Genomic DNA, 9,251 nt, shown 5'->3' with positions numbered 1-9,251 from the left:
CTAAAGCTTCTTGAAAGACTGTTTTGAGCTGGAAATACTGTAGATGATACTTGATAGGCCATTTTAAGGCATCTGCATGAAAATAGACTAGTTTGTGGGCCCTGAAACAATTTCATGAAATGCTTCTCAATACTGAACTAATTTGGATGTTAAAATACTTCTATACTCAACAGTGAGCAATTGATTCTCAGTACAAATTTGCTGCTACATTGGAAAGAAAACAGTAAAACCTCTTTTTTTCTCCCACAAAGAGCTGAATTAGGAAATGAGTGAAGGGCATGTTCAGGTGTGAATTATCTGACTCATGTAATCATGGAATCCCAGAGCTGAATGGGGAGCGTGGGTGGATCCCTTATATAGTAATCATGGGAAGGGGTTAAAAGATGGTTAAAAAGTCCTGGACCCCATCCTGATGGGCTGAGTCAGGCTCACTGAGCATGGAGGCCAGAAACTTACATTTTAAGAAGCTCTCCAGAGGATTCTGATACAGCTGTCACAGAGCATCTCCTAGTCCAACCCTTCATTTGCAGGTGAGAATACAGCAGCCAACAATTTGATTCAAAGTAATAATATTGAGCATACTATCTACTAGGCACAAATCTGAGTAAACCACATCCTTAGCCATTTGGCTAGGCTCATTGTTTTGTTGGAGAGACTAATGTACTAAGTGCTTTTCCAGCATATTAAACAAAGCACAGTGAAGTAAACAGTTACTTCTGCAGTGTGGGGAAGAGGATAAAGGGAAGACAAACTAGGAGTCAAAAAAGGCTTCACCAAGGTGACAACTGACGTCAGGGTATGTGTTCCAGAGTGAGTGCCATATATTTTCTGGATAGATAGCTTGCGTGGGAACATCAGTATCCCTGTTTGAATAACGTTGATAGATTAGTGTTCCTAGAATATAAGGTTCACTCATATAAGTATTGTTAATAATAATAACTACCAGTGATCAAGTATGTAGTATGGGCCAGACTAGCATTATATGCTGTATATCATTTTTTCTTTACAACCACCCTGCAAACTGATACTATTATCCCCATTTTGCAGATGAGTTAATTGTCAGAGAAATTAAGTGACTTGCTCAGGATCATACTGCTAGTCTTTTTTTTTTCAGAGGCAACATTGAAATTTCAGAGTGGGATTATAAGAGTGAGGTGAATTACAAAATTTTGAAAAAAAAATGCTGAGGATGAAAGAGAACTTTACTAGGTTTGAGTAAAATACCCACCAAGAAACTTTGTTATATTTCATTTGTACTAAGTGGTTTTGGCTGGGGAGCTTCAGAGCTGATATACACAAGATGTAACTTACTTGAGTCTCAAGGCTGCACACATTTGAACCCCAAATTTCCCATTCTGGCCAGAAAGGACTTTCTTTTTTTTTCTTTAATCCTCAACGCAATGTAAAATTTAGGTCAGTCATTAATTTATATAACCCAAACTATTTACTAAAATTTTTCCACTTATCCACTTTCATGGGCCAGACTTGGAAGATGGAACTGCATGGGGAAAGGCAGGTGTGTTTAAGGAAGGATATAGTCTGCCCTCTCTAACCACCTCCTTGATGATGGAAGGAGGAAACAGACTTTCTCTTTCTGATCACCAGCATGGTTGCAGTTCCAAGTTAACCATCCCCCTTTTAGTAGGTTGCTGACTTTGGGGTCTATCCCTAAATAGCTACTGATTCTCCTGGGCAGCTCATGTTCAAATGTTGAATAGCCGAGAGCTGTTCACCTGTGGCTCATTGGAGACCTCCTCCAGGTGAGGGCATACGTCTGTGCCCCTCCTTGGTAAGGGTGGGTCTGCCAAGGCCTAGCTTCTTCTTGACTCTCATTCTCCCAGTGGAAAATCTTCCCTTATAACCTCTTGCTCTACCAGGAACCCCTCCTAATGGGATCCAGCTGCTCTGTACAGCATCCACTAGGTCCGCAGGAGGCTTGAGTATTCTTCTCACACCAAGTGGCGCCAATGCAAGCTGCTCTTGGGGTTCCCTTGCAGCCTTACCCTCTGTCTCCTACCATCTTTCTTACCCTTTCAACATCAAATAATCAGGTATGGTACAAGTTCAGTGACTCAGCAACTTTAAGGCCAGTGACCACTGACCTACCTAGTAGGGGAAAGACTTGGGCACACTCTTTGAGGGAAAAAGAGGTTTAAGTTCCAGTGTTTTCCCTTCTTGCAGGGGGAAAGAAAGATGAAGGTAGAGTGTATTAATTTGCTATGGTTGCCATAACAAAGTACCCAGACTGGGTGGCTTAAATGATGGAAATTTATTTTCTCAAAGCCCTGAAAACTGGAAGTCTAAGATTAAGGTGTCAGCAAGTTTGCTTTCTTTTGAGGCCTCTCTCCTTCACTTATAGATGACTGTTTTCTCCCTTTGTCTTCACACTTTTCTCTGTACCTGTCTGTGTCCAAATTTCCTCTTCTCACAAGGACACCAGTCATATAGGATTAGGTCCCACCCTAGTGATTTCTTTTTATCTTAATTATCTCTTTAAAGGTCCTTCCAAATACACTCACATTCTGAGGTACTGGAGATTAGGACTTCAAAATTTGAATGAAGGGGAGCATATTCAGCCCATAACAGATAGTCACACCTTCACCATCTCAACCTGAGGACACCCTCTACCCTCAGGCTTCTTTGTATAAACCAGATCCAGTAGGATTTTCAGAACCGGTTTATCTTAAATAAATGCTTTTGGCCAACTCTATTGTGGCATAGCTGGCACAATCTCAGCAGCTTGGCCTCTGAATTTAGAGAGTAGGCACATATTTCCTTGTACTTCCAGATAAGGCCAGTCTCCCTAGAAATTCCCACACATTCCAGTTAGAAGTTGGGTGGAGGCTTGCAGCTGTAGAGTCACTCTCCTGAAGCAAAAAGGGACTTTCTTGGTGATATGTCATGTTAGTGTTTGACATTTGTATTCTGCTTCAGAATTTTCAAAGCTCTTTCCCTATTACCTGGGTGGTAGGGATGGCAGATGTTCTTCCTGTCATTTTGCAAGTAAGGAAAGTAAGCCATCCGGACATATTCAGTAATTTTGATACAGGAGTTAAGAAGAAATCACTTAGGCAGATAGAAGGGCATGGAGTCCTCGGTAAGGCTTATCTTTTTAATGAAAAGTGGCCCCAAATCATTTTCTAACAAAGAGCATCCTGCAAGCTGGGAGCTTGCATGGGTGAATGCTGGTGGGAACTAAGGACTAGGGATGTTCAAGATGGGGGCTCCATCTTCCCTTCTCTGCCAGCCACGTGTACTGTAAAGGAGCAGACAAGATGGTGCCAATCAACTGGAAAGCCCATTTGCATAAGAAGATTAGGGTGGGGTGACCAGCCTTCCCCATGTACTATGTAAATCTCATACCTGATCGAATGAGCCCTATGTTAAACACACACTGCCTCCTCAATCTGGACTGTAAAACTTGGGGCATTTGCCACCAGCCAGTCTTTACCGCTCAGAGACCCCTCTCTCTATGGAGACAGCTGTTTCTCCTTCTCTTCTTTTCTACCTGTTAAACCTCCACTCCTAAACTCCTCGTGTGTGTCCATGTCCTAAATTTTCCTGGTGCCAGACAAGGAACCCAAGGGCATATACCTCATTCTACATTGTCTGAGGTATATACCCTGGGGTTATGCAAATGGGCTTTCCCGTTGATTGGCAATATCAACTGGAACGCTTCAATTTGTCTGAAGAAAAACAGATGCAGGACAGCCTGTCTAGGACTAAGTCTCCTTGATCTGCCCACTCTGAGGTGCTACCTTCATCCCGTTTGGGGGCAGAATAGGAGAAGGAGATAGAGGTCAGCAAACTGGTTCACATACCTATATGAAAGCTACTATATTATAAAGAAAATTAAAATTAACAGACAGACAACTTTGTACAAAATGAACTTTTTCTGGTGTGTATTAAAGTCCACATGGTTTGTGTAAGATTACAAATTGTTTTCTAAATATAGTTTCTAATATGTCACTGAAAGAAAATGATTTTATTACTGTTAAATTTTTCCATTTTTTAAAATGTTGTAATGTCTAATTTCATTAAGAATCTTTTTATCATTAGCCTTTAAAAAAGCTAAGTTGAAAATGCTGCTTATCAGAAAGCTTCATTACTTGCTTCTTAGAGTAAACTGCCAATATTTGCTAGGAGATGGACGTTCCTTTGTTGACCATTTATTCATTCGCTTATTCACTGGTCAGTGGCCATGTGTTAAGGGATTACTATCTTAAGGCATTGAGTTGTACACCACCTGGGGAGATTTTACATCAGGGTAGAGCTACCAGAACTACAAGAATATTTGTATCACTGTAGAAGAGTTTGTCACACACACACAGCACCACATTGTTAGGGTTTTTGATCAGATTGTGAACCAATATTAGTGTTAGAATTTTAAAGATTAATTTTTATCATTTTTGCTATACCCCCGTAGTTCTCTGGAAGGACAGATAGTTTTGAAAGACACTTTTCCTGGATTTGGAACCGCCATGCCCTGTCTGATCACTGTACCCCATCCTTTTAATTGAAGCCTATAGTTAATTCACCTGGAATCTATTTGTAAACCAAGGGAATATCAGCGATTGAGGATAGGTCCCCCAAATCCTGTGCCCACATGTCCCCATACACCAGAATACCTAAGAAGGAGGTCAAGGGAAAAGGCATATGGCTGTCTTCACTGTACTGAAGTTACTCACTCAGCTCCCTACTGCTGCTCTTGCCCAATATGTCACTCCATAGACTTAAGATCCCACCTACTCACACTCTCTCACTTAGCCAACTTGCCTAAATTGACAACCTGAGCTCTCCAGTTACATTCTGGAAGGAAGCTTCTTGGATCTAACATGTTATAACTAGACTCAGAAGGAATATAGTGACTGAGCATGTTTGTCCCAATAATCTCAGTATTCTCATGGAGAAGACCGCCTAGAGTTCAACAGGAGAATAAAAGTGACACCTTATATTATCAAAGACAAGTAGCTAATTAAAAAGCCTACACAGGAGTGTTTTAGTGTATAGTCTTCTCAGCCATTTAACAGCTTGAGAGGCTTGTGTCTGAAGACATTAAGTTCAAATAAATACAAAGTTGAGAAATTTAAACACCGTAATTTTAGAAAGGAGACATATCTGTCTGGCTAGTTGTGTTTCTTTCAGTTTTGCTCTATTTTGCATTTCATTTCTTACAGCGATACAACAACAACAACAACAACAAACCCTCTGCAATCTAAGTTTACATTTTAAATTTAAAGTGCCAGCAAAATGAAACATTTTCCAATGTTTTGTTGGAAATTGAAGTTGGAGACCAATTTTTCTTTATACTTTGAATATACAATTTATTAAAATGTACAGTTTATACCATAACACCAGAAAACAAGAGATATCATTTTATAAGAATAGAATTGAAATCTTATCCAGAACTTTTTATTTTATTTCTACAGTTTCGAATTTCAAATTGAAATGCAGTCACTGGATATAATGTTGTCACAATGCAAATAATATATGATTAATAGCAAAGAAAATTACTAGTTATAATAAATTAAGTAATTGATTTTTGTTTCTTGAGGTTGAAAAACTACCAAATCTTATGAATGCAACATTTAAGTTTATTTTGTGGGCATTTACTGTATTCATCAATACAATATTTTAATTTGTCAACGAAATTATTTTTGCGACTTTATGAAAACTAATTCACCATCATCTTTAGCTAGTCACTGCATGCTGCTTTGTGAAGATTAAATGAGATTCTTTCAATAAATATCTTCGAATATCTGCTATGGCACTATTCTTGGAGTTAGGGATTAGCAACGGACAAAACAAACAAAAATTTCTGCCTTCTTGGGGTTTAAGCACATTTTGTAGCTCAGAAGAAGATACATGCTATGGAGCAAAGTAAAGCAAGTATGCAGAGGGTCAGGGTGGAGTGCAATTTTAGATGGAATCCATGGGGAAGGCCTCGCGATGGAAAGGAGTTGAAGAAAGTAAGGGGACTGAACCACCATGTCACTGGGGCAAAGGATATTTCCAGCAGAGGAACTAGCAGAGCAAAGACTTTGAGGCATCACCTGCCTGGTGAGCTGAGCTGCTCATAGAGCTGTCTCTACAGAATGGTCCAGATGAGTGAGGGAGAGTATTCAGAGTTGATAGAGAGGAGGCAGCAAATCTAGTGCCTTGAAAACGAGCAAAAGGACTTCAGCATTTACTCTGAAGGAGATCGGAAGCCTTCAGTGGGCTGGAAGCAGATCAGCACCATGACCTGGCTCACATGTCAGGAAGAATAGGATGCTGGCACCATGGACAGTGCCTGAAGCACAGAACTTGCCTAGCAGATAACAAAGAACAGGTGTTTTTGATATTTCCACCAGAACAAGAGCAGGATTTAAGTGCTGAATCGAGACCCTCTGCATCCAGAATCCCTCAAGAGATCCAAGCAGAGCAGGAGGCAGAGAATGCCAATGGGCAGGTGGAGATAATCCACTTTATCTGGTTTTGCCTTGCCTCTTTGTTGTGTGTAGGGGCTGGTTATCACCTTACTCCTATTCATATTATTTCAGTAACTCTGGCATTACTCTACCTGAGTTGAATAGAGAACACTTTGAAATGATTGTAAATGAATTTTGAATGAGCACTTTTGTGTTGCCTCCTCCTTGCCAAACTACAGCTGCCCCTCACTGGCCACCTTTCTCAGCTTGAGCATGCTACACTTCATTCCTACCTAAGGGCCTGGGCACCCTTCTCCTCCCTGAAATGCCTCCCCTGTCACTGCTGTCTCATGCTTCCCACTCCTCACCCTTCTGCTTCCTTCACTTCTCAATGTAAACATGACCCCTGGAGAGGCACATGCTAATGCCCAACGTAGGTTTACTCTATGTTCTCTGTGTTCGCTTTTTCTCTTTGTCCATAGACTATCGTATAATTTATAAAAGCATGTTTATGGATCCTTGTTGTTGTTTCCAATTATTAAATGATTTATTACATATTATAAGCTCCACAAAAATATAATAATATCCATTTTATTATTAATTCTGTTTACAGAGTGCCTAGCACATTGTAAGTACTGTCATTCTATAGTATTTGTGGGAGGCTTGGTTCCAGGACCCCACCCCGTCTTCCCATACCAAAATCCACTGATGTTCAAGTCCCTGGTATAAAATGCTGTAGTATTTGCATATAAACTATGTACATCCTCCAACATACTTTAAATTATCTCTAGATTACTTATAATACCTAATACAATGTAAACGCTTTGTACGTACTTATTATACCGTATTGTTTAAGAAATAATGAAAAGAAATCTGTATATTTTAGCACAGATGCAAACATCCTTTTATTTCTCAAATATTTTCCATCTGGTTGGTTAAATCCACAGATGTGGAACTGCTGGATATGATGTAAATACTCTGATTGATAATATTTTATGAAAAGATGAAAGAACAAATGAATGAATGAGAGCAGCTTGGAGGGTAGCAAAGCCAGGATTTGTGTCATTGTTTTATTGCCAAACTGCTCTACTAATAGGGAAAGATCCCGAGGCCAAGACAGCATTTTGGGTTCAAGCACAAGACTGACACAGACCAAAGTCTCATAAACACCTTGAATTCCATGTTTCTGAGAACAGCACTCTCTTACATTAACCTCCCCTTCCCCTGTCAGCTTAGTGAACTCCTTCCTTCTATTTGAGGCCACAGTGTGCTGTGCCTTTATCATCACACTTATCAAACTCATGTTATTTATATCTTTCAGTGAATTCCTCCAGTATGGAATTATAGGCCTCTCCAGAGCAATGACCTAGTTTAATTTGGCCAAGAATAGATGGTACATGGCACACAGTAGGGGCTCAGTCAATGTTTGGGGAACGAAATGAATTATCTTTTTTATTTTTACTCTGTAGCAGGCATTCTTCGAGGCACTTTTCTTTTTTTCCTTTTTTCAGAAATGGCTCCTGAGTTTAACCTAAGCCTTTTATATATGCCAGTTTTAATTCTCCCTAGTCTATCACACATTTTGACTGAGTTAAATATGTGTTGACATTAGGCAAAGATCTATTTATGTGGGTTTTGTACACCAAAAAATACTTGAAATGGCAACAACTGCGTTTTGACTTTCTTAATATACACAGAGATAGTCAGAGCAAATGCCAATGACTTATCTTTGATTGAGACTTGGTTGCTGCTGAACCCTCTTTTTTTTATTACTTTACTTCTCCTCAAAGGAGAAGTCAGGATGAACAAAGTTGGTTAAAAAAATATCAGATGAACAAGAACACAAAAACTGGCACAGTTCCATACCCTGGCTGCTCTGCCACTTCTAGCTTCTGCTCATCAGAGTAAGACTAGCTTTTCAATGATGTTTAAAAAGTAATTATCTTAAAAATAATGACTTAGTTTTCAACTACTTAATTAGAAAGACATAATTTGACATAATAGAAATCAAAATATCTAAGAAGATTATGCTGACCAGTCTAAAATTATTTCTGAACCACAATATGTGGTAACCAAAACACTTGTCTCTGAACCATGACAATGAACATGGGTTGGGTATCTTCTAATGGAGGATATGTGATACTACTATTATCACTATTTAGTGGAGGGACCTCCTCCATACAAGGCTAATAGCTGCTTTACCTTGCCTCATCTCAACCAAGATTCGATAATTGTAATTTAAACTTTAAAAACGAATCCTACAACAATTATTATACTCCTTAATGCTACAATAACTTGTCGTTTAGGTAATGTATGTATTCATATTATAATGAGAAACTAAGGCCCAGAGACCTAATTATTATTAAATAGTAGAATCTAAATTCAATCCCAGGTCTCTTCAGTTTTAAACATCTTGTTGTTGCTCCATATCAAACTTCCTCTATGATGGATGGATGCATGGATGGATGGATATACAAAGAAAGCAACTGTGTTTGTATATGTGGGTCACAATCAATTAGGTGATAATTCTATTATTACAAACATTTTATTAATGCAAACTGTGAAAACTGGTAATATTTCATTTAGGTCACGATTTGTGCATAGAGGTTTTAATGATGCTAGATTTAGTGGAACTGTATTCTCATAATGGAAATATGTCAGAAAATATGTGCAATCTTCCCACATAGAATATAACATATTGTAAATAATTAAACTTTATTAAAATCAATTGAAATATATTTTGACTATAGCAGCCACTTAGTCTGATCTAACCTAATGGAATCCTCCATGTGTAATTAATTTCTAGGCTGTCATTTTCTGGTAGTTTTGTCTGTACTGAAA

Source organism: Pongo abelii, chromosome 8, assembly GCF_028885655.2.
Source record: "Pongo abelii isolate AG06213 chromosome 8, NHGRI_mPonAbe1-v2.0_pri, whole genome shotgun sequence".
In the NCBI taxonomy this organism is placed as follows: Eukaryota; Metazoa; Chordata; class Mammalia; order Primates; family Hominidae; genus Pongo; species Pongo abelii.
This window is presented reverse-complemented; position numbering follows the sequence as displayed.